Source organism: Prinia subflava (genome assembly GCF_021018805.1).
Source record: "Prinia subflava isolate CZ2003 ecotype Zambia chromosome W unlocalized genomic scaffold, Cam_Psub_1.2 scaffold_22_NEW, whole genome shotgun sequence".
Taxonomy (NCBI): domain Eukaryota; kingdom Metazoa; phylum Chordata; class Aves; order Passeriformes; family Cisticolidae; genus Prinia; species Prinia subflava.
In genome coordinates this window covers 5760043-5786729 of record NW_026960606.1, presented here as the reverse complement: position 1 = coordinate 5786729, position 26687 = coordinate 5760043, and the positions used below count along the sequence as shown (strand labels likewise).

Below are 26687 nucleotides of genomic sequence, written 5' to 3'. Positions count from 1 at the left end.
ATGCTGAATGCCAATTAGAAAACACCTGCAACTGTAAACTATTTGAAACTGTATATAACCGGTCATTTTGGGAATAAAGAGAAGAATGTATGATTTCACCATATTGGTCGTGTTCTGCTTTGCTCTGTCCAGCTTCCATATAGTTAATAGAGACCTTGAGTTCAATCAGCAGCAGTTTTGTTCTGATTATAAGTTATTGAATGAGATTGTTTTGCATATAAATTCCTCTCTACTTTTGACTTTAAATATACTTTAAATGGCATATTCAGTGAAGCAGACTCCTACATTTTCTATCAGTACTGCTGACAAAAAATGTCTTTTAGAATACCAGTCTGACATATTTTCTAGAAAGTGAAAGTATGCTTTATAAAAAGTGCACTTTTCCATGAGTTATGCCAACACCCTTATAATATTCCAGCTAATTCCATCCTCTCTGAAGTATGCCCAAGACATACTGTTACCATGAGATTTCCTAGTGTCATGGGTTGACATTTGACAAAATGCCAATGCACCCATGAGGATATATTTTACCTAATGAACTCCTGTGAGATGTGGTCAAGAACAGAGCAGAGCAGGCCTACTTCTTGAAACAGACAGACAATTTATTATATTACATAACAATGGACAATAGAAAAGGAAAGAAAAACCCAGCCACCCAAAAGCAGAAGAGAAAACCTCCCAAAAACACTGCTTCTCCTCCCCCCAATTCCATTCCATACATGCTCACTCAGTTGACTCCAGCACATTACCTTCATCTACTTGCTTAATCCCTCAACAACCCTGGGTTCCTAATCCAAATCATCATCCTTTAAAATTCAGACAATCCACATTCCATCCAGGACGAGAGGAGTCTCTCTCGCACCACAGACCGCCCCCCCCACAGGAAACACAGGTCCACCATCCCGTGTTCCCACGTCACCCATGGCACTGCCTCGAAGCGTCTGCCAGGGTGACACCCTCCTTTCCATGTCCGGCACTCTCACTGCCGTCCATGGACCTGCACTGCAACAGGGCTCTTTTTAAGGATGTTTTGGCCAAGTACCAAAAACCAGCCATCTTCTCATTTTGGGACTCAGGTCCCCCCCATTTACCCCTGGGGCCGGGGGCTCCACGAAGCAGGCCAAAACGTATCTGGGTTTGAGCCAAAAACATCCACCCAAACACAGTCTTATTTATAGTCAGGAGGGTCCAGGGTCCGTCTATGGCTATCATTATGCAAGAAAAGTCCAGCCTCATAAGCCACTCCTCTTCATTCCGGCAATCGAAGGGGCTTCTTTTCATCTCACATTACCCTCTCGGTCCCAGGCTGTCCTCTCTCTTCTAAAACCACCAACTATGAGAATACAGCGTCCAGGGATAACTCTCTTCTGCCTTAGAAAGAGTTAAAAGCTTTATCTCCCACCACCAAGGTCAGGCACAGGCGATCGCAGACACTGCAGTTCTCACAAGCAGCTCCAACTCGGCACCTTCTCTCTGTGGGGGGAGGAGAGAGAGACGGGACCGGGGGGGGGGGGGGGGGACGGGATGGGACAGGGAGGGGGACGGAAGGCACCTCCAAAGTTCTCCCTCCACCCCTCCATTCTAGATGGAAGCTGGACCAGCTCCACTCCAGCTCCCTCTGGTCCCCACCTCGAGGCCCACCTTGCTCAGCCAGGCCCACCTTGCTCCCCTCCCCCACCCGGCCTAGCCAGGCCCGGACAGGGGAGAGGAGAAGACGCTCCCTCTCCGAAAGCAGAGCAGGAAAGAGGGAGTCCTGCTGGGAAATCCGGCTTTTAACCCCTCGTGTCCTCAGAGGCGTGTCCACCTCTTAGTGGCCAACAAAGGTGCCAATATTCAGATCTAAAGACTGATTGGTTTGACCACTACTTCCAAAAAAACTCACTTCCCTTCAAACTACGACACCTAGTTTGCTGAGCGTTCATATTAAAGTAGAACCTTCTCAGGCTCGTTTCAGGGAAACAGCAATGTTTTGCAAACATTATCATTGTTTTACATTCTTCTCCAAGGGGAGGAATGACTGTGTGACAGTCCCTTTGACCAATGTGGTTGAGAGGTGGGAATACCACTCTCCAATCCATGGTCACCTTGCTAAAAGTATATAATAGGAAGTAATAAACAATGCGGGAATTGTCCCCTGCTGCTTCTGCTCTCCCAAATTCCTGGCTCCGTGTGTCTTTTCAAGCGAGGCTCACAGCGACATCTGGCGCCCACATGGTCAAATTGCAAGCTGTGGGATAAGAAAAGGAAGAAAAAAAAAAACCCAAAAAATGTTTTCCACTGCTGCAATCATTAAATCTACTATTCTGTTGGAAGATCGACTCCTAATGGAACTTCTCCGATCATTCTTGATGTCCCATGAAGCCGAGCTACCCAATGGACACGTAAGAGAACTGTATGCTTGAGGAAAGACACGTGGAATTTTTTATAGTGCTGAGAAAGCACTTTCAATCACCCCATGGAAAACCTTAGGGAAAAGTCTTTTTGCATCCGTCCTTGATGGAGATCCCAATGCGGGCATGCTCTTGGGGCCTTGGGAGACAGTTTTTCTACTTGTGAGAGAGAATATCCAAGACTGCGATTCTGGAATTGGGATTGAGAAAGACAGCAGAATCAGCTCCCCTATCAGCTCTGTCCTTCTGAACGATAATCTGTCTGAAGCAGGGTTTGAGCCACCACGGGAGGTCACTACCCCCGTGACGGGGGTTGAGAGTGGCCAGCACAAATTTTGGGAGTGCTGCAGAGTTTTTTTATGTCTTTTTGCTGGGTCAGCTTGGGCGGCCGGTGAGCCGTGGGAGCCGGGCGTCCCGGACCAGCTGGCTCCCCCACCTAACAGGGGAGCGGCAGGGCCTGGCCAGGCTTGAGCTGACTCCTCCCCCAAGGGGGAAGGAAGCAGCAGGCCAGATGGCCTGGGCTGTTCTAACATAATGGCCCGGCTCGGTGTTACCTGTTCTGCGGCCAGAAGGAAAGAGGCTGACTTGGACTCACCCAAAATTTTATATGGGTATTCCTCAAAGTTGCATCTAGCTTCCTCAATGGTCCAACAATATGTCAATATTTTAAAATGAACTCTGATAGGTGCCTGTCTCAAAACAATTCCAAGGTGCTGGGGGAACTGTTTCCACTTTAACTAAAACCCAAACTGTGTCAACCTATAACACTATTTTATAAAGTATAAATCTCATTAATCTTGTGATTTGAAGCCTCACAGCTGGGTAAATTCAGAGTAGATCTCTTTCGTGTTGTGTGTCTATACAGAGACATTCAGAAAAATACAACGACCTGCTGTAGTTCATGTGGGTTCTCCTGCTCTGCCCTGGGTTTCTACTTTTCTACTGCCTGGAAGCAGCTCATACAAGAAGCAGCTGCCATACCAGAAGAATTAAATTCTTCACCTCTGGGAGCTTTTCACAGACAGCTCAGAGAAATCCCAGACCCATTTGCACTCTACTGAGAGACCCCTCAAACTGCACTTGCTGTCTGAGTGAATGAAATTTGGAGCATGTTGAGGTTGGGAACATAAGCAGCAGATGTGAGCTGTGCTTTCAAAATTCAGCTCATAAAGTTGTTTCCTTGAAGTGTTAGTAATGTACCATGGTTAGTGAAAAGTCAGAAATATATATTTTGTTCTACAACATGCTGGATCTTGTTTAAAACATTGCAGGGCCGTGTAATAAACTTGATTTCTCAGCTGTAGTCAGAGGAAAAAGCTGCAGCTGGCATCTCATGAGCAGTGGTGTGAATCAGTAATAGAGGTTGTGCTCAGTCAGTCTTTACGAGGATCATTCTGGAATATTTTCTTACTGTTGGAACTCTTGTAGAGATGTCACTTGTGTGTGATGTATTTGTAATCCATGAGAAATAGTTTAATAAATTAAAGGCTTCCTAAGTCTTCCTAAGTCTTCAATAATTAAAAGAATTTTTAATTTTCATAGGAAGTAATGGGAATAGACAAAGCAGGCAATGTATGGAATAAATCAACATGATGAATTAATTAATGATTCACAAGGGATGCTAAATTAAGTCACCTCTTAAAATACGTCAGCTGGTTATTTGCTTAAAGCTCATATTGGACATACCTAGGAGAAATTTTCAAGCCTCAAAATCTTTCCAGCAAAGGCCACCCAGAAACAGCTCAGAGGCATCACCTGGAAATAAGATTAATAAAAAGGCAAAGCTTGCTTAGATTTTCTTAAGAGAATTCACAATAAAGCTGAAGCTACATCTGGTATTTGACTCTTGCTTCTCTCACTTGAAGAAAAAAGTTCTCTCTAATCTTACCCCTTAACTTTCCAAGTGCACATCCATCATGGTTTTCCCGCACTTCTGAGCTGTTTCAGATCAGAAATGCAACTGGGAAGTGTTACAACTGGTATTTATGAAGTTTTTAGCTGTTGTCAGCATGTGAATCCCTCTGGAGTTACTACATTAAACCGGTTCTTATTAGCACAATGTAGGCATGAAAGAATGAAAGGCTCCTTAATTATTATATAAATAGGATTCTCTTCCACAGGAAAACTTGACTTAGCCTATTTTTCAGTACTCTGGATCTTTCTATAAATGAAGAGGATTGTATTGTTACCTCATAATTAGACTTCTCAGGGGTTTTTATGTTTTCCTGTTCTTTTTCCAAATGTATTTTGAATGCCAGTTGTCTCAGACAAGTGGAATGATCAGCATTGTCCTGAGCATGGTCCTAGAAGTGCAGTGGAGAAGCACAAAAATTCTATTTTGGTGCTTGGTTATTTGGGTCAGGAAGTGCTTGGTTTTACCTGTAATTCCTCTCACTGAAATGGAAGGGGCTTTTTGTGTCCTTGTCCTGTTATATTCCAGTCTCATTCCAGGTGTTCCAGGAAGTGATTTTATACAGGTGTGTGTTTTTTGCTATTATAAAATGCCAACCTAATTTTAAAAGGAAACTTTATATTTGCCTCTCAAGGGTGGAACAACTTTGTGCTAGGAACATTTTCTTGAAAACCTGTTGGAGTCCTAAAAACTTAGGATTTGGGGTTTTAGTGTATAGTAATACACGAGTTAAGATGGAGGATTTGGGGTGTTGTCTTGTAGCAAGAGCAGGATGTGTTATGGAATGAAGGTTGAGTTATCCCAAACTGGGCCTCAGATTTGGGCCTGCAAGGCCTCAGATTTCGGCCCATGTAGTAGTAGATAAACCTGTGGCGCAGTTAGAAATTAAGCTAAGGTGTGTGCATGCTTCAGCTAGGACAGTTAGAATAGAAACACGGTGGCTGCCTTAAACTAAGATTGTTTGCATTCTTTCTCACGCTGAATGCCAATAGAACTGCACCTGCAACTGTAAACTATCTGACACTGTATAAAAGCAGCCATTTCGGGAATAAACGGAGAGAACGTATGTTATAACCATATTGGTCATATCTGCGTTTGCTCTGTCTCCAATCCCATTAGAAACCCTGTTTTCATTGTCTTTGTCCTTCTTCACTTTCTTCTTCCTCCTCCTCTTCGGGTTTGGGTGATCTTTTCTGGTTGTTTAGTGAAAGCCTGCATTGCGGACATTGAGTGATCTTTAATTGGATTATCAATAAAAATAACGTAGGCGTCAAGTTTTAATTGATTTTGCTTATGGTTTTAAAGTCCTTGAAACAAGTTAGAAGGGGACATGTTCTTGCCTTCTTAGACAGGGCTCACACCTTGTGAAACTGTAACTTAGATAAGAAATAATAAACATACCAAGACCAAACTCAACATCTGCATTTCCCGTGTATTTTTATCCTGACCTTGGAGCAGGGAAGAGACAAGAACTCCAACAAAAATCTTGTGTATTTTATTAGTATAGCTTTCCTAGGAATTTTTTCCTTTTCTGAAACTTGATATATTTCTTGCTGCATATTTAAAAGTACACAGTATTTTTGGTCCCTCAATAGTTGTTAGTTTTCTTCTGATCTCTTTCAGACATCTGGAAATAATGTCATTATGAATTGTAACTAATTCTCTATACCCAAAGTCTGGTCTGAAATCCTAGAGATGCATCTGCTACATCTGCACTGTATTAGAAGTGATTCATTGAAAGTCTTCTAAAACTGGGCTGAGTTCTCAGCCAGTGTGAATTGCCCCAGCTTCCCTGGAAGTAAAGTTGTGAGTCTTCCCTGTGCTGTCAAATCTGTTCCAGTACAACGCTGTTGAGACATTTGGGCAGTTCCAGTGCTGCACTATGTTTCAAAGCAGTCCTCTGTTGAAGCCGAGCTCTGGAAAGACCGGGGGCTAGAGCTACGTGAAACCAGACCAATATGGTGTTCCAGCACGTACTCCCGTTTATTCACCCAGATGGCAGGTTATATACAGAGTGAGTCGTTTACATTTAGCAGGTGCACTGTGATAGGCAGTGGACATACAGAAGTATGTAAACAATCCAGGGTTAAGGTAGCTACGGAGATTTAGTGCCATTACTTCTATGCTGTAAGTGTCCATACCTTAACACATTCCTAGTAGCAGATAAGTTTATCTGCTACTACGTATGCTGAACGTCTGCGGCCTAGTAGGCCCAGGCCTGAGGCCTAGTTCGGCCTAGTTTGGAATAGCTCGAATCGTATCTGTGAGCATATCATGCCCACGATACCTGAGAAACTCGGCCACACTCTGTGAATGAAATTTCTGGTGATGCCTCCTTTGTTCCAGCCAGCAGAATCGAGAAAGGTCTTCACCTAAAGCCATTGATTCCTCATTCTTTCCTTTTTGCATTTTTATAATGCTATTTTTTTTTTAATCAGCAGCTGTTTTACTGAGTGGTGAGGGATCAGCCCTGCACAGAGGAGTCATGGGGTCAAGGCTGACTCAGTTCTTCCCCTCCCTATTTAAAAAAGTCTAACCCTCAGAACTTTCTTGTAGACATCAAAGCCCCTTCACCTATGCAGATGCAAATAAAAGGAGAACAAGAGTCTTGTGGCCAGAACAAAGTTCCAATGGCAGCCCATCTCTGGCAGAGCTCTCCTGCTACTCATTGCAGGGAGATATGTGCTGCCATCATTGTTCCTGCTCCATTATTCCAAGCAGTTGTTCTTTTTCCTGCAAGTTTTGGGGTGGTTCTTTGGGAACTGTTCTGTGCAAGTGCAGCGTGACCTTGGGGTGGAGTGTGGAGTTAGGGAGAAGTGTGCTGCTGTGATCTCAGAGGGCCGCAGGGCTTTGGCTAGCTTTCATCCCGGCCATGCTGGTCAGGAATGGCCATTCCCAGAATGCAAGCAGCCCAAGTAATGGTAGAGAGCAGAGCTGTTCTCTGCTCTCTAGGTCCTGGATATCCTCGACATCTAGGTCTCAAAGCAAGGGTTCGAGAAGGCTCCCTCAAAGGTGTTTATTCTTCCAGATGGTACAGGAGAGAGTGTGGGGGGTCCTGCGCACTTAACATTTAAACCGGGGGGCAGAGGGGTGGGGTAGGTCGATGATTGGCCCCAGGTTAACACAGGGCAGGGTCAGGAAAGGGGGACAAAGGGACAGGGGAGGGGAAGATCTGGGGCAAACCAGACACCGGGCACCAGGGGGGTAACAGGAGCAAGCCACAACTTATCAAACACCCACCACCACATCTCCCTCTTTTTTGTGCTTAATTTTGAATGAAAGGAGGGAGGAGACTAACCCCTTAAACTGCTGTCTCTGGCCTCTTCCACCATTTCTCAACAGCAGTCACAGTAACATTGGAAGAGGTCGTTTTTTTCTTAGTACACTTAGTAAGGACTCCTTTTAGAGTCCTAAAGGGTATGCAAATTAAAATGACAACCAGAACAGCTAGCAAGACATCCTTTACAAATTATGACATTCCCCGTGGCAGTGCCTCCCTTGAGAGTCCTCACATTCATCTCCCTGTACTACTGCCTGAGTCAGAAGCAACAGAAAACAAAGTTCTGGCTTCATCTGGGGGGTCGGGAGGATGCCCTTAAAAGAAATCTAAAAATAACATGCACAGGTAAGTTCAGTTTAAAACAATCTGTCTAAGGCACTGGGTTAGGGATAACATGGGGTTTGGGTTGCACACTTCCTTTGCGCCATCACCTAGAAGAAGCAGTTGCCACATCATTGGGTCAGGAAGGTGAAATTGGGGCCGCCTTCTGGGCCTTCTTTTCCCTGGGGGGAATATAGGATTTGACCCATTTTGTGGAACCCATTTCAAACCTGTGGGGGTGGATACGCAAGCGTATCCTCGTCCCCAAGTGACCAAATCAAAAGGCCCCTTGACCTTCCAAGTCTTAAGGTCCTTTACCAGTACCAGCAGCTTCTCCTCAGTCTTCAACCAATGGTTCTGGTTGAAGTGCCTGACAACAGGTGGATTAAGGTATTCAAATGAACAGTTAAGGAAGTTCATGGTAAGCAGAGCTTTACAAAGTCATTGTTGTGGACTGTTGACTCTAACATCTCTCTGATGTCCCAAGGTCTTCTTCAATGCCTGATGAGTTGTTTCTATCACTGCCTGGAAAGTGGGGGAGCACGGGATCCCCTTATGTTCCACCCCCCACTCTTGCAGGAAATTATCGAACTCCTTGGAAACATAAGCTGGACCATTATCGTTTTTGATCTCTGTTGCAGCATGCTTTTTAAGTCATATTTATCCATATTTTCATTTTATGGTTTAACCCAGCATACTCCTGTTTTTTCCCCAGTTTTTAGTCCAACCCAGGTGTTGCAATCCTTCCCTTGTCCAATGCATTAGCATATACCCACGTTGTTTCCTCTAATTCCCCTCTCCTGCTCTGCCATCATTGGGTAATCACCCTGACCCTGACCCCTTCAGATTTCTGTGTGCATAAAGGCCCTCTCCATGTGGGCAATAGCGTCTTGGATTCCACCATGCGTTGAATAAACCACCTCTGTTCAACCCCCAAGACCCGTGCTGCTGTTCCATCTGTCCCTGCGCCTAAAGCATCGATAAGCAGGACCCACAGAGCTCGTAAGGGGGTATGTCACACCCCATTCAGTGCCACCTCACCTGAAGCACCCCTGGGGTACAGAGGTACCCCGGGGAATTGCTTCAATTATAAATGAAAAGATTCAGACTATCAGGAAATCAGGTAAAGTTTCTAGCAAAGTGAAAGAAAGTTAATATTCATCAAAGAGCTGCTTTTAATGCACAACAAAGTTAACACAAGTGAGCTAATTTTTTAAAAGACCCAAAAAAACCCAATGCTCTTTCCCCTTACATTTTCTATGGCACTTAAATACTGAAAGTTTATGAAACATTTGTGGTATAAGATTGTAAGTATATATATATATACATTTATATATGTATATTTGTCTACATTTTTCCACCCAAATTAACATGAGATTATTCTGTGTGGTTCAAAAATTAATTTGGGGTTCAAAATAACATTAATATCTCTATATAACCTCCCTTGTTTGAAATAAGCATTGCCTGGAGTTAGCTTGTTCAACTTTTCTCCCACTTCTGCAAAACCTGACAGCTGGTATCAATAATTGAGATATTTTCACAAGATACCAGGCAGATATCTTATATGCAGCTGCCTTTAGGCTGAGTTTCAGATATTCCAGGCCACCTCCTGGACTAGGGCAGTATTAAATAAGAGATGTATGTAGAATAAACCTTTCTGTGACCCACATCAAATCCAAGTTTTTGGATCATCGATTTCCCACCATATTCACTTCAGACCAATCAGCAATGCTACACATGTGGGGGTTTCATTGTCAAACACTGACATTCATTTTAATAACTTCAAAATTATGATCCTGTTTCTTAGGGAAAAGGAATAATGCTCCCCAGCCTTACTCAGTTATTGTTAACTTAGAGCTGGAGTAAATCTCTGTAGCATAGAAATGGATGCCTGTATTTTTATTTTATTACGCATATTAAAAAATGAAAATATCATGATCTGTTCCAAGATTTTATCTGGAATATCTTCTGTCCTGGTTTGAGGGGGAAGTGAGTTTTCCAGGAAGTTGTGGGCAAACCAATCAGTGGTCAGGTTATATGCTGGCACCTGGAGTAGCCACTGAGAGGTTGGACACTCCTCTGAGAACACAAGGGGTTAAAAGCAAGGACTTCCAGAGGACTTTCCTTTTTCTGGTTCTGGTTTCAGCAGAGAAGCATCTTCTCCTCCTCCCCTGTCCAGGTTACAAGGCTGGGTGGGGGAGGGGGAGGGAAAACCATGCAGCCAGGCTGAGGTAGGCTGGTGCCCCGGGGGGGAGGGGGGGCAGAGAGTGAAAGGGACTGGAGCTGAGCCAGCCCCCATCCAGGATGGAAGGGTAGAGAACTGTGGAGGTGCCTTCCGTCCCCCCTCCCTCCATCACCTCCCCCCCCCCCAGGGAGAAGGTGGCCAGCGGCGTGTGGGAGTGCCTGAGCCTGCGAGTGCCTGAGCCTGCAGCCCTGCCGGGAGCCAGAGACTTTTAGCTCTTTCTTGGCAGAAGAAAACTTTTCCCAGACATTGATTCTCATGGCTGGTGGTTTGAGAGAAGAGAGAGAGACAGCCTGGGACTGAGATGATAAAGGGCAGAGATGGAGAGGAATGGCTTTTGGGCTGGACTTTTCTTGCATAATGTTAGCCATAGACTGAACCTGAGTCCTTTTAAACATAGACTGTATTTGGGTGGATGCAGTTGGCTCAACTTTGCTGCAGTGACTGCCACTGTAAGAGTGGAGCAAACAGAGAAGAGAGGGAGAGGGTGTGGTGCCATCCTCTGCCTTCAGGGATGAAGATTTCTGTTCTTGGAACCCTCGTCCCAGGGGAAAGATGAGGGGGACTGCTGTCCCGAAATGAGACTTAGCTGAGCATCCTTAAAAGAGCCCTATATGCAGCTTTGGCCCATGGACAGTGGTGAGAGCACTGGACATGGAAAGGAGGGTGTCACCATGGCAGACTTCTCCAGGCGGTGCCATGGGTGACATGGGAACATGGGAGGGTGGACCTCTGTTTCCTGTGGGAGGTCTACGGTGCTAGAGAGACTCCTCTCTCCCTGGATGAATTGAAGATTGGTTTTTTTGAGTGATGATGACTGATTGGGAACCCAGGGTTTTGGTTTAAGCAAGTAAGATGGAGGGTAACGTGTAATTGTTAAAAGTTAGAGTGTGGAATGGGTGGAAATTAGGGGAGGAGAAGAAATGTTCTGGGAGGTTTTCATTTCTGTTTTTTGTGTGTTTAGTTGTTTTGGTTTTTTTTTCTTTTTCTATTTTCTGTTCTTATGTAGTTCAATAAAGTTTTCTTTATATTTCAAGTTTTGGGCCTGCTCTGCTCTGTTCTTTACCACATCTCACAGTAGTTTGTTAAGAAAAACATACACTCATGGATGCACTGGCATCTGGCCAGCGCCAACCCATGACATCTTCAGAAGTCTTCTTTGGTGGAATTAGTCCTAAAGTTTCCCAATGACTTTACATTTATTTTTCCCCTGTGTGCCATGCTGGCACCCTGCCAGCCTATTCAGTCTGGGTTTTTTTTTGCAGTTTTGCTTTTTCAAGCAAAATAGAGAGATGTGAATGGGAAGAAAGCAAACAAACTCTTTTTAAACAAAGCTGCATTTTGAAGACCACAAAAGGAATTAAAGTCGCAGCCTTAAATATTAATCAATAATCTTATTAGTAATTAGAGCTTAAATTCATATGAAATCCACTCCAAGTAGTTGCAGTTTGCCACTTTTGGCCTTTTCTCCGCTAGACTGAGAGAAGTCACCCTCTTGGTTTTATTTTAACTTGTTTGATCGTTATTTTGTATATCTTTGCTTTGCCACTCATGATACAAGCTAGACTAAACCCAAGCAATACAGGAGTTCTTCACAGCCATAAATGCTTGTAATAGCTATCCAACAACACAGAAAAATGGCAACATTTCAATCTCAGTGGTGAATATTTCCACCATTCCCAATATTTCAGCTGGAATCCAGAAAAAGCTGAAGTGTTGGAGTCCAGGGCACCCCTCTGGTCACCCTGGAGGGTCAGGGACCCTGTCAAAGTGGTCTGCGACTCGGGCAGGGAGGTTTGGAACATGTACAGGGGGGTTTGGGACATGTACGCGGGGTCTGGGATCTGTACAGGGGGGTTGTAGACCTTGGCACAGAGCCCAGGGAGACACAGGCTTCAACTTCAGTCCATGGGAGAGACTACCTACATTGCAGGAGGAGTTACAAGTCACCAAGGTGGGAAATAGACAGTAATCAGTTTATCACTGGGGTGCATGTATTTTGGGTGTGTGGACTTGAGAGGACAAGATGGAGGATTCAGGGCGTGGTCCTGTCCTTCTTCTTCTTCTTCTGGTCTGACATTTCTGCTGTGAAGGTAGCACGTTTGGATAGGGTCAAAGTAGATATGACCTGTCTAGCATATGTGTTGGGTATTGGTGATTAATTGTAAATAATGGAAACCTAATATGTACTATAAGAGGCCAAGACCCCCCCAGACAGGAGGAGTCCACGAGTGACCCTGCTGCAGCACGGAGCACCGCAGGGCACGAGAAGAGCTTGAGAGATAAGAAATAATAAACAAAGAGCGCGACCTTGAAAACTAGAAACCTGAAGACTCCATGTTTTTCTTTGCACCCGACACACAACTCCTCAAAAGACAGAGACACTTTATCACCCTAATCTCGGGGGGGCAAACCCGAGACCGAAGGACAAAAATATAGGTTTAGACAGAGAATACCTCAATATGAACATCCACAGCAAAACCAAAAAGAATAAAAAGCCACTTCTTTGTTTTGCACACCACTGTGTAATGAGACATTATTTGATTAAGTAGGAAAAGCTGCATCCCTAAAAGTAAAAACCAGAAGGCAGTACAAATAGAAAGTTGTGCTGAATATAAAGTGTGGCCGAGTTTCTCAGGTATCGTGGGCATGATATGCTCACAGATACCATTTGAGCTATTCCAGACTAGGCCAAACTAGGCCTCAGGCCTGGGCCTAGTAGGCCGCGGAACGTTCCGAGTACGTAGTAGCAGATAACCTTATCTCCTGCTAGGTATGTGTTAAGGTATGGCCACTCGCAGCATGGAGGTAATGGCACTAGATCTCCGTAGCCACCTTAATCCTAGATTGCTTACATACTTCTGTATGCTCACTGCCTATCACAATGCACCTGCTACTGTAAACTATCTGCTCTGTACTTAACCGGCCATCTCGCGGAATAAAGCGGAGTTCGTGCTGGAAACCATACTGGTTTGGTCTCACGTTACTCTAGTCCCCAGTCTTTCCAGGGTTCGACAACAGTGGCGCCCGAAACTTAGAGACAGAGCCCTGGATTTTAATGAAATATAGAGCTTCGATGCTGTGTATTAATTAGCTTAAATGCTGTGGATTATTTAGCTTCAATGCTGTTAATTAATTAGCTTAAATGCTGGAAGCCCTCGCTTGATTTTGGACGTGTGTGTGTCGCTTGCGATCTACAGTCCGGAATTCCGAGGCAGGCTGGGGAGCGTCGGCTGATTGGTTTGATTAGAAGGCGACAGTGCCACCCACTGTCAGTGGAAAGAAGGTAAGAGCAGCGGCGCGGATGGATTCACTCACGGAACGCGATTACATAGCTGCCACGCAGCTGTTAGCGTCCACTGTCTCGAAACGGGGCGAAAAGATCAGAGATTCTGATATAAATCAGCTGGCCCAATGGGCTAAAAAGAAAGGAAAGTTACAGCAGCCCTCGCTTTTGTTTAGCGAGACAGAATGGAAGGAGATCGGAGATTTACTGTGGGACTCGGTAGTTTCACAGGGAAAAGACGCAAAACTCTGTTCGGAGTTAGGCGTCACGTGGAAGAAAATTATAAATACGCTACAAACCTTTGCCGCGGAGCGCAGAGCTGCCCAAGCCGCGATTTCCGCACTGGAGAGAACGGCCCCTTGCTCTCCTGAACCGGAGACCGTTCCTTCCCAAGCGGAAGAGCGGAAAAAAGTATCCAGGGTTGCGAGATTTTTCGGAATTAATTCCACGCATCCGGTGAAAGGGAATGCGGCCCCTCTCTGTTCCTCCCTCCGTGATGTGGTAGACGTAGCCAGCCATGCGGTTGAGAGACCGAGCGAGAGGCCGGAAGTGTCCTTGCCGCGGTTCGGCGAGAATGGCGTGGGGGAGGAGACGAGCCAGCCGCCAGACCCGAGGGGCGTGGCGAAAGAGGAGGCAGGCGGGATCGGCAGCTGCGCAGGGCGGGCACAAGTGACGCAGCAAGGAGGCGGGCTCAGAGGCGGTGCCACCGGCGGAGCGGAGCCGAACCCCTCCCCACCGGAACAGGAGCTGACGTCAGCTGCCCACATGACAAAAACAAAAACAGAGAACATGGCGGCGCCCATGGCCGGATCGGACAACGCGAATTCGATTCAACCTGAGATCCCTGCGCCCCCACAGCCTGCATCAGTGGGACCCGCCACCCATCCACGAGCGTCTCACTGTCCTCTGCCAGAATCTGACTCGGACGAGGAAGTTTTGGAATCGGATAACAGCTGTGCAACGCAAGCGCCGGAAAAGCCGCAGAGATCAACGGAGCTGCAGCAAATTATAGCAGAGCTTGCTAAGCTCTCTAACCGGCAAAGTCAGCTGGAACAAGGGACATTTGAATTATCCAAAACTTTCCCGCAGAAACCATGTACCATACAACCTCTGTCATCAATACAGAGACAGCAGGCGTTGCCATCCAATGCCCAGCAGATGGCGCTGCCTGCCAACCAAACTGATCCGCTTCTGAACCGCTGGGCTGAAGTTAAAAAACATGCCATCCTCGATAAGGACTTTGACGCAGCCAATGTTATAGCGTGCCCTGTGGTGATTGAGCAGAACGTTGCCAGATGGCAACCGCATGAATGGAAAGTACTGCAATCTGCAAAGCAGACAGTTAGTCAGTATGGAATTCGTGCGGAAGCTTCCAAAAGTATTATACAATACATCTTCACTGCTGACCTCTTGTGCCCTGCTGACAGTTCTAACATTGCAGCACTTCTGCTCACGCCATCTCAGTTCCTCATTTTTGAAAGAGAGTGGAGACGCCTGGCAACCGAGGAAGCCAACAGGCATCAAATAGTGGGAGATCCATTTTATGGGATTCAGCCGGACATGCTGACGGGCCAAGGAGCCTATGCCACGACGAATGTACAGCTGACTTTTCCCATCGAAATCCATCAACTCTCCCAGTCACTAGCCTACAGAGCTTTGCTGTTGGTGCCAGACAAAAAGAAGCCTCCATCCTATGCCAACGTCAAACAGGGAGCCACCGAATCGTTTGCTCAATTTATTGATCGTCTTTCTACGGCATTGAGGGATGCCCCAGATCTGCCTGACGAGGTGCGAGACCATCTGTTTCGTTCTCTGGCATTTGAGAACGCCAACGCACGCATGAAAACCATCCTGGCCTCCCTCCCTCAAGGCTGTGGCGTGGACGAAATGTTGGTGAGAGCAGCGAGAGCAGAACAGTCCAACCAAACAGCAGCTTTCACAGCGGCAATGCAGAATGCAATGCAGCAACAGGGACATGTTATCGCAGCTGCATTGACGGGAAAGTGTGTTTCTGCAGGAGAAGCAGGACCTGTCTGGGTGCCGAGTCGCTTTACCCGTGCGTGTCCACAAGAAAAGATACCAACCGGCGGTGACACTCACAGAGACAGCGACGACTTACCTGAAGCACCTCAAGAAGACGCGGAGAGTGCTGAAAATTGACTGTTTTAATATTATATCATTGCACTGTTGTTGTGTGACACTTAGAGGCACGATAAGTTCTTGGTTAGGGTTTTAGGTTGATAGCCTGCGTGCTACACTGTGTGCTTTTCACAATGGGTGAAATGTTAAGCATGAGCGTGTTGGTTTTAATCAGTGTGGTAGTAAAAATAAGAGCAGGGATGTTTGACATTGACACAAGGGAGAACATGTGGGTTACTTGGGCCAAACAAACTAAACAGGATTCCTTTTGTCTATCTCTAGCGACGCCATCCAATCCTTTTAGAACCTGCTTGATTGGAGTTCCACTGACCTCCATGGCAGAGTTCAAGTCTTTAACCCCTGTCAGCATTGACCCAAAAGGTGCTTTAGGGCCACAAGCTGCTGCCATAGCGCGAAACCTTCGAACTGCTGGTCCAGAACCTCAGGAGCTTGATCTCTTAGGTTCTGTGCCAGGAAACTATTGTCTTGTCTTTGGGCGCTTTGCAGTGAATTCAAGTCTATTAATCATAGATGAGCAGCAATTGAAAGGCCACGCTACGTGGCTGTCCCCTCATTCACCATTGTATTACAATTACTCTGAGTATTGTAATAGTTGGGTCAGATCTGTCACGCAATTGACAACAGCTGCTAAGAGATTGCCACCAGGAATCTTTTTAGTTTGCGGAGATAGAGCATGGTCCACAGTACCTCCAAACAGTGTCGGAGGACCGTGTTATTTTGGCAAACTAACTCTGTTCGCACCTAGCATTCACCAGGTTCTAGGCTTGCCAAGGAAGGCTCAACGAGTCAAGCGCAGTATGTCTCAACTAGGTCCCAACTGCAAAGATCAAGTTACCCTATGGCAGCCTCCAGCCGTGATCTCAGCATCCATTTTTGCCCCAGGAGTTGCTTCAGCACAAGCCCTCACACAACTGAAACATTTAGCCTGCTGGACAGGGAAACAGATTAACATAACGACGAAGTTGTTGAGTGAGCTTGCTGAAGATGTTAGTGGCATTCGCCATTCAGTGCTCCAGAACCGAGCCGCGATTGACTTCCTTCTTTTGGCTCAGGGGCATGGATGCGAAGAGTTTGAAGGCATGTGCTGCATGAATTTATCAGACCACTCACGGTCGATACATCAGCAGTTAGCGCAGTTGAGGGACAACATGAAACATCTTGTAGTTGAGAACACTCCGTTTGACACTTGGCTGAAGTCTTGGAATCTCACCGGGTGGATTGTAGATTTAGTTCGTTTTGGTATAATGATCTTTATTGCTGTCATAGTAGTTTTGACAATAGTGCCTTGCTTGATACAATGCATGCGCAAATTAGCTGACCGTGCCTTAACGTCAGTTTGGATAGCCCAAAAAGAAAAAGGGGGAACTGTGGCCGAGTTTCTCAGGTATCGTGGGCATGATATGCTCACAGATACCATTTGAGCTATTCCAGACTAGGCCAAACTAGGCCTCAGGCCTGGGCCTAGTAGGCCGCGGAACGTTCCGAGTACGTAGTAGCAGATAACCTTATCTCCTGCTAGGTATGTGTTAAGGTATGGCCACTCGCAGCATGGAGGTAATGGCACTAGATCTCCGTAGCCACCTTAATCCTAGATTGCTTACATACTTCTGTATGCTCACTGCCTATCACAATGCACCTGCTACTGTAAACTATCTGCTCTGTACTTAACCGGCCATCTCGCGGAATAAAGCGGAGTTCGTGCTGGAAACCATACTGGTTTGGTCTCAGGTTACTCTAGTCCCCAGTCTTTCCAGGGTTCGACAACAATAAAGTGCTTTGAACTTGTAGAGATCTGTTGAATTTAGTTGTGTCCAGGCTCCCAGGGAAATGTTTAGCCGTGGGCTGAAAGAGCCTGAGACAGACTTCTTTTGCACAAGATCTAATAGCAAAGTCTTTGGGGATCCCCCCCGCCACATTCCAAACTGTAAAAACAAATTAATAAATAGACGATGCTTTCATGAGATATTTAAAAATGGTATTTTCTTCTAAAATGGTTCCGCTTTAATACAAAAGAAGATCGCAAGTAAGCTATGATTTTGTATACAGCTATAAACACCTGTTGAGTTCTTAAATATAACATAAAATATATCTGGTAAGATACTGGAGCTCCATTGTTCTGTGTAAAAGCTCAGGACTACATTAAGCACTAAAATGAGTTCTAACCAACTACACCTCAGAGTGCTTAATTTTTGCTTTTCTGCCACCTTTAAAAGGCCTCCCTGAATTACTTAATTTCATTTATTTGTTTAAGAGAGCACCAGAATGAGATAAATCAGCAAAAAAACTATGGCAGGTGACTACAAAAACTTTAGCCATTGAAGTTGATTATAAATTTGCTTTTCATTGCCCCTTTCTCAAAATTGCATGAGAGGATTTTATATTCACAGATCATCATGGTTTGTTGTCGCAGTGAGGGTAGCTGCGACAAACCTTTAGGTCCCCTGACTTCAGGGCAGAGGGTGGCAAGAAAATAATTAGGAGCGGGAATGACAGTTGGCACTAGAAAAAGAACACTTAAATAATGGATAAAAGAAAATAGGGACGGTGCCCCAAAACCGTGCACAGAACCAAAGAGAACTCTGTGGGGGTAAGCAACCGAAGACCCGGAACTGAGGAAAACATGACAATAAATAGGGTAGGTCTGAGGGTAAGAGTCCAATCAGAAACTCAAACTGGGAACATAACCGTATTTGTACAACATAACTGACCAATAATAAAATCATAACCTTATGTGGAACAACTTCATTAACATGCAAACTCCCATGAACCTTTACTACTCACCACAACTAGAAAGGGATTTCCCATGGCCTTAGGTTTAGAGTTGCTTCAGCTTGGCCAACTCCCACAGTTCACCCTCTCAATTAGAATTCAGTCAGGCTGAAAAGAGAAAAGGGCTTGGATTGAACCCTCCCCTCCTGTAAGAGTAGTACCCAGATAAGGAGGATGGTGTTTTGCAGGTGGGAAAAGTCCCCTTATTTTAGGATTGTCTCCAGCACTGCTTTTATTTTGCAAAAACAGGTCTCAGTTGTCAATACCTTCTGTGTCTCCCTTCCATGCTGTTAAGTTCAAGCATGTGGTGGTGGGTTTTTGATAAGTTTGATAAGTTATGATTTGTTCCTGTTACCCTCTGATGTCTGGTTTACTTTGGTTTATATCCCAGATTTTCCCCTCCCCTGTCCTTTTGTCTGTCTCTCCTAACCCTGTCCTGTGCTAACCTGGGGCCAATCACCTACCTGCCCTATCCCTCTGACCCGCGTTTTAAATGTTAAGCATGGGACCCTGAGCTCTGTCTCTCTCGGAACATCTTTGGGAATAAACACCATTTTGAGGGAGCCTTCTCGAACCCTTGCTTTGAAACCTAGACATCAAGGATATCCAGGACCAAGAGAGCAAAGAACAGCTCTGCTCTCTACTGTTACTTGGATTGCTTGCAGTCTAAGGACAGCCACTCCTGACCAGTGTGGCCGGGGTGAAAACTAGCCGGAGCCCCCTGGCGCCCTGACGTCAAAGCAAAATTCTGTGGCTGTTTCGATGCTCTCAAGAGAAGGCATCAAGTTTCTCCCTAGATCTGAAAATATTTGCTCAAATACTTTTCTCTTTGCAGGGATAATTTTGAGACAGTCTGGCAGCATGAAATACCCACAGCCACAGCTGGAAGCTGAATAGGTCATCAACACAATACATTGATTTCCACATCTTAATTTTTGCAGATTTTGCGATTCCTCAAAGTCCAGACCGATTTGTTGTTAAAAAATAGAACTGATCTTCAAAGTTTCTGGAAACCTGGGTGCCATAGGAACTTGGTGCAGGTTGAAATTATGTTATCTCAGCAAGTATTTCCATTGTGCCATTTTGTCCTTCAGATCTTCAAAATAAAAACAATGTTATAATTTTTTGAAAGTAAAAATAAGTTTGTGGGATTTTTTTTAAGTATTCTAATCATTACCCACATTCAATTACTAATTTCAGTTTCATAAGGAAGACTAAACATCATAATTTTGCAGAACCTAATCAACAATTTTGAAGGTCTAATTGCTAACACTAATTTACTTTTCAAATAAAGCCACACCAATTTCAAGCGCAATATGGAAATGAAAATGTCATTATTTTAGTTATCTGGGAGAAAGAGATTGATTCTATGCAATTTGTTCAAAATGTCTGAAACTGCTGAAAAATTACAAATAGAATTATGGAAAAAGCAAGATCTGAGACCTTAGAACTGACATTTTTACTGAGTGAAAATTATTGCCTTTTATTTATTCTAAAAACAACCTCCTGCTTGCTCCATGCATGCATCTCAATTCTAGCTTTTGGTTCCATGACTTTCCACACATCAGGCTGGACATTTTTAAACTCTTCTTGGAAAGCTGCTGCAGCATCTCCTTAATAGCTTTAATTGCTTTCATCCATACTTTTTCTAATTGGATTATACATTCTTGAAATGCAGTGAACAAAACTGTGCACAGTGCGGGAAATTTGGGAGTGACAAGATTTTATACAGTGCTAAAGCAATGGGTTTTAGGCTTGGAGACTCACATGCCACATTGTAGGGGAATGCACAATGGACCAGCAGAAAAAGGAAGAGGTTTTATCCATTAAAATTATTCCACTACAACCATGCATCTGATGATCTTTTGTAAATAATCACCACATCAAAAGCAATGAGTAAAAAATATGCAGATTTCAGTTGAGGCTACTAAAAAAATGAGATATTAGACCACAAATACTCTGAAGCAGAAGGAAAGATAAAGAAGCTGCATTATCATGGCCAGAGTCAGCATTTGGGATGTACTCACACAGCCTCAGACAGAAACTCTTATGAGCTCAGAACTCAGGTAAAACTAAAAAGTCACCTCTAAATCCTGCCTTTGAATAAAGATCAGACAGGAAAAAATCTGTGCCTAAACCTGAGAATTCCTCCTCATTTTTTAGGCTGCAGCATCTCCCACACGAACATTTTCTTCAGGCAGTATCTGCAAATCCTGGCTTCAAACCCTTGGATCCCAGAGCACTTCCAACCCCACATTAACCTTGCTTTGCCTCCAACAGCAAGCAGGCAGACAAACAACACAGCAGAAAAGTCCTGTGAGTCCTTTACAAGGTGTGGAGACACAATCATGAAATTTGTCCTCAGCAGATGAAAGAGCAGCAAGATGCACAGGAGCCTTCAAGGCTGGCTTTTCTCTGTAGCTCTGCAAATGCCATGTGCTGTTTTTTAAGACTGTACTCCTAAACTGTGATTGATTGTGGCATTTCCATAAAGAAATCAAGGATATTTAGGGATTATCTAATTCCAAATTAAAAAAAAACCCAAGTAAATAGGTCTGCACCTCAGTCAACATCAATTTCTAAATATAAGGATATGGTCTTTGTAAGCAAATGGTGAGATGCTGACTTGTTCAAATTATCAGGAATTAAAGCAAAATATTTGAGAACTTTCTGTAGGAGTCTCACAGATATTTCAGGAGTTTTAGCTGTGCTAAACAAATTCATTGGTAGGATCAGGTGGAATTTTGTGATATACCTTGAGATAAAAATCACATTGTAAATAGCTGAAATATTTCTCTTCATCTCTCTTTAGCTTAGGAATTTGTGTGTGAGCAGAGGCTTCTGTAGGACTGCAGAAATGCTTTTGAAGAGCAGAAAAGCATCTCAGGCTCTCCCAGTCAGCAGTAATTATCACAGCAGTTAAGGAACCTCAAAGCTGAGGATTAGAACAGGCAATTTTAAAAATTAGGGTACATCTTGTCTTTTCCTGAAATAATACTCAGGTGCCTGACTGTATGCCCAAGTTTCCTCAGCTGCATTAATATCATACAATCTGTCCTTAGCAGTGAGAACTGGAATTTCTTGTGCAGAGAACCTTCCACTCCTCTTGATTTCTGTTCAAGATAAAGTATCAGCACCTCCAAAAATGACCATTTCCATTTTCCCAGCAGATGTCATTGGATTTCCAGTTTTTCAAAAATAAAAAAATGCAGCCCAATTGCATCTTCCAGCATTCCCTGACTGGAATGTAACAGCCCCACAGACAGACACTGTGCAGAAATACTTGAAATTAGGTGTATTCTGCTCCAAAACAAGTATTTATGACACTTAAGTTTGTGGTCAGCTCTACAAAGATGGTAACTCATACAAGTTCAGCCATTCTGCAATGACAGGAATCATAAAATATATTTGTTCACCATAGCAATTTTGCATTCTATAGTTAATGTTTTTCTACCTCAGCAATTCATTTTGCCAATTAAAAAAAATCTTATTGATCTGGTAAAAGTTAAATAAAATCCAGAATTAAGTATTTAAAATATGAGTCCCTATGACTTTAATTTGTATTAATGCTCCCTTCTTAAAGTTTTTAATTGAGTTTTCTCTCAATACCTCTGAAAGTCCAGCCAGCGGAGCAATGGCTTAATAAAATAGCGAGACGGCTTCTCAGGATATGCTTTGTAAAATAAAGGTTTTAATAACAGCAAAAATAACAAACATTACAAAATGAAAAGAGATAAGCTGAGCACAGTGTACCAAGCACAGTTACACTGGCTAAGGCATTCCCAAAAAGCCTCGTGCACCCCTTGAGCTGGCTCTTTAATACTCGATGGTCTAGGTGGGATTATTTGGCTCCTTGCCCAATGAGATGGACACTAGGCTTTGAGGTGCACTTCCAAAGCCCTATCACTGTGTCTGTGCTGGTACTGAGCCAATTGCAACGAGCAGGCTACAGAAAATTCTAGTTTAACTTCCTTATATAGAAACACCTGCTCGGGTACAGAAATGCATGACTACAGTTTTTGACAGAATTCCATTCATAAAGAAATGTTCAGAGGTAATTATTTCTCTTTCTTCTGTGTGAATTATGAGAATTATTTATATACTCAATCTTAATATCACAGCTTCATTGCCTAATAGGAAAAAATCCACAGGATATGAATCATTCTGAGAAAGAATTAATTTTTTCTTCTGTTTTAAATTAAAAAAAATTTTAAAAAAGAGAGAGAAACAGATGAAAAGATTTCTAATGGCATAAAATTCACAGTGCTGCAGGCTCTGCTTGCAAATCAGAGTTCTTGCTACATAGCCCAAAGCTCTGGTTCCTCCTCCAGTCTCCTTGCCTGCAAAGCCATAAACTACAATGCTGTAATGATTAGTTAATGAAGTGGTGGGGTGATAATGAGGCTATCAGAAATGTAAGTTAAATTATTAATTTAAAAAGCTAAAGAATAAGAAATGAGAGCAGCAAGTTCCACGGACCTTTCTGTACAGGGATGGTCCAGAGGCAGGAGCTGCTGGGGTTCAGCCCCCGGTCCTGTGCTAATGGAACTCCTGACATTCCAAATCCATCCAGTTGACAGTTGTTCCCCCTCATAAAATAATGGGCCATGCACAAAGCTTATTACAAATTGCAGATAAGCTGTAAAAGCCATAAAAATTTCTACTGACATTTATTGCCAGCCAGTAGCTCGAGGATGTTGATATATATTAATAACAGTCTCCTTTGTGACATTTTCAAAGTTTACTCCTAATTCACTTGTAGAATATGCAAACATATTTTTTTTTCCTCCAAGTCATTAAGTCACTGCAATGTCCACCTGTATTTTAATGGATTTTTACCTATTTAACAGATATTCTTCCATGTGTTTTATAGGCTTATCCTCCCAAAATAGCTTTTCTAATGCAAAAGAAAGGTAGATTCTCACTAACTTTCAAGTTAATAGCTGCAACAAGTGTTTACAGATAGTTTTTTATGGCAAGCAATAAATGTTACTACATAAAACATCTTGAGACAGAAGGGAATTTTATGTACACCACTACATACATTTATATGTGCATGCAGATATTTGTGATATTTTTTAAACAATAGCATGGCAAGCTCTGAACACCCTTTACAAAGAACTATGGCTGGTAATGGGTTTAATTCCTTCTGAGCTTTCAAACAAGGAGACTGAACAAAGGTGTTTCTTTTAAGTATCATTGAAAATACCGAGGGCAAGGTTTTATCTGTCACACATGAAAATTCTGCATTTACAATGAGTCTCATTGTACTAATCCAGTCACAGGTTTATTATCTACAATTCCTTTAGGAAATGTCACAAACACACAGAATGTCCTTGAGCTTTAAATCTTGCATTTTGATCTTTGATTTAACAGATAAAAGATGTAAACCTACATTTATCCAGACAATTCCTCAGTGGCTGTACATATGTAATAGCCCAAAAATAGCTTATTCCAGTCAGCATATTGTAAAAATTAGGATCAGTAACTTTTATTTCAAAAGACTTTTTTTTTAGGCATAGAGACAAAAATGTTTGATCTCAGAATATTCACTGCGGTTCCACACTTCATTTCAGAAAGCTACAACACACCCTTGCAATATGCGTCAGCTGTTTATTTCTAAACACAAAAATAATGACCCCAAACTGTATTTTCTGATCAGCAGCTGCAGCAGCAGAGCTCTAGAAGATGGAGAAACTGGCTGAGCAGCAAATGTATATTTAAAACAAATGCTCCTGAGGTAATAATGAATTGAAATTAGAGATGATGAAACCCAAAGTGTTACAACATGAAATATAATATATCTGTAAGGTTTTGTGAAATATCTTATTAAAAGCCCGATTTCCTCTCAGTTATTTATATTCCACATGGTACTGATATGCAAACAAAAGTGAGGGAGAAGAGCTTGGTCCCATAAAGCCAGAAAGGCAAAATAACAAATCCTGTTACCTGCCTCCTTGTCTCTCCAGAAAAATCACTCTGTGCCAGACCAAAGGACCAAATATATTTGTAAAATGTGTATTTTCGCAATAAATGTATTAGCAATGCTTTAAAAAAAATCTTCCCCTGGGAAGAAGAACAGCTAAAAGTTGAATACCGACTCAATTCAAAGGGAAACACGAGTCACTCAGCAGCACCAGATCTGCATTAAGACCTTTTAGTACTTAGCTCCACTGGGAGCCATCAAACACATTTGCTACTCATAATCCAAAAGAAAAATCCAGTAAAATAAGCATAGGTACAAAGAAAGGGAAATGAAAAGAGAGCACTCTGAACCAAATGAATAAGCCCCAGGTTCAGAAAACCAAGTTGTAATTTAGGATAACACCAAGAAGCAAAGGGTTGCCTTGAACTCCCTGTTCTAGGAGATGTAACAGGTCCTAGGAATTGCAAGTAGGCCACATAAAATAACTTAGAATGTTAATAGACGTAAGAATTATGTATTTGCTATGCTTTTGATTTCAATCTTGTCATAAAAACCCTGACACTGAATATTGCCCAGCAATGCCTGGAGCTGGGGACTAGAACAAACACATGAAACAACAAAAATAAACCTCCACAATGTATCATTTCAATAGAAAATGTGAACAAAAGAGGGCAAAAAATACAAGTTGCTGTGATAGAGATAAACATTTGTTGCAGTAAATTGCTGGGGCTTTCAGAGCAGCAATTTTCAGGCTACAGAAGGACAATGTCATGTTCTTCCAGATACAAGTGTTGGAGAAAAAGGTCTTTCTTGCCAAGCAGAGAAAGGCTTTGTTTGAGAGGCAGGGGAGGCATTCCCAGCCCTCAGCCACGACCTGACACTGCTCTGGGAGATTTCTTACTCTGAATGTAGGTAGTTCTGTACTCCCAGCCAGAGCCATTCTGAGAGGGTCCAAGCCAGTCCTTTTCCTTTCCGGCCAGCAGAACAAGTAACAACCGGCCCCAGAAGCCGCTCCGAGGAGGAGTGGCTAGGCCGGCTAGACCCTGGCCACTTCCCCCTCTTGGAGGGGCTCGGCTCAGGCCTGGCTGTGCCTCCGGGCTCAGGCTGGCTGGGCCCTGCCGCTCCCCCTGTTAGGCGGGAGAGGCGGCCGGAGGCCTGGTCGGGCTCCATCAGCTCCCGGCAGGGGAGGGGAAGTTGCCTACCCACTGGAGCCCCAGAGCCAGGTGAGACGGGAGGGAGCCGGCTGAGCTGGGCCTCTGATAACAACTATTGGCCCAGCTGGGCCGAGCCCATCCCGATTTGCCACCGAGGGGTGAGCAGCCCCCCCCCCCCGTAAACTCCCGGGCGGAGAGGAAAGAGAAAGGGAGGGAAGCCCAGCCACTGCTGCCCAGCAGAGATCACATGACCACTGTAAACCTAAGCAGATTTAACCCTTTCTTAGCAACATGAAGCTTTCAAAGCTTAACTCTTCCTTGAGAGAGGAGAGATGAGCAGAGTGAACATAGAGAAGATGCAGCAAGAAGTCAGATACAGAGAGAGAGTGAAAGACTAATTAGAAGAAAGAGAAAAGTTGCCTGCTGGCTAGACTTCTTATAAAGCCATGGAAATTATATGTAGATTATTCTTTAAATCATGAGAAAGATATGCATTTGGGGAGATGATTGCTTATTTGTAGATTTTTGAGCAAAGGTTTTTGTGATAGACTGAGTAATATTGCATTAGAATCTGTGATTCTTGTAGTGTCATGAGATGTTTGAACAGAGAGAGATGAGAAGCCCTTTGTGCCAGTGAAGAAGTGAAGAGAGCTCTGTTCCCTGTGATGACGAATCCTTTGCCTCTGGAGTTGTTAATCTTTAAAAGGTGGCACCCCAATATGCCTGAGTTCACATGTCCCATAGGCAGCTTGGGAAACTGCTAATGAGAAGAGGGATCATGGAAGCAGGTTTTTCCTGGGCAGCTGTTTTTGTGACAGTTAAAACCCATAAGAGAACTGTTCTAAGTTGTCCGTTGCATGCATGACTCTAAAAGAGACTCCTCTCCTAAAGAAGTAATGAAAGACTACTTTTCAAATAGTGAAACTGACTGAAAATCACAAGTTGTCTCTCTATGTTTCTTGTGAGAAAGTGAATAGTTTGTGGGGGGGAGGAGAAGGGTTTGAAAGTTTCATTTTTTTCTTTCTTTCTTTCTTCCTTTAGTGTGTGTTAATAAAATCTATCTGTTTACCTTAAGTAAGGCCTGTTTTGCCTTTTTCTCCCTAATTCTGTCTCACAGAAAAAAAAAAAGAGAGAGTAAACACAAAAACCATCACAAATTTAGTGCATTAACCAAGAAAATTCAAAATTAGCAAACGAGAAACTGCTACACATATCATTAATGAAAATACAGGAGTGAAACTTATTAT

General features: G+C 43.6%; 2 long non-coding RNA genes across 2 annotated transcripts in view; both read right to left on the bottom strand.

Annotated features, from left to right (window-relative positions):
* Positions 1 to 581: 581 nt before the first annotated feature.
* Positions 582 to 26687, bottom strand: part of LOC134564910 (uncharacterized) — a 111240-nt gene continuing 85134 nt past the window's right edge. Inside the window, exons 3-4 of the long non-coding RNA XR_010083700.1 lie at positions 1642 to 1877; positions 582 to 1371 (exon numbers count right to left, since the gene is read on the bottom strand). This is a non-coding gene — a long non-coding RNA (uncharacterized LOC134564910). The remainder of the gene's footprint in view (positions 1372 to 1641; positions 1878 to 26687) is intronic.
* On the bottom strand, positions 1893 to 25657 carry LOC134564916 (uncharacterized). Its single transcript, XR_010083707.1, has 4 exons — positions 25188 to 25657; positions 18373 to 18468; positions 4077 to 4145; positions 1893 to 2227 (listed from the first exon to the last, which is right to left on the bottom strand). It is a non-coding gene; the product is annotated as an uncharacterized LOC134564916 (long non-coding RNA).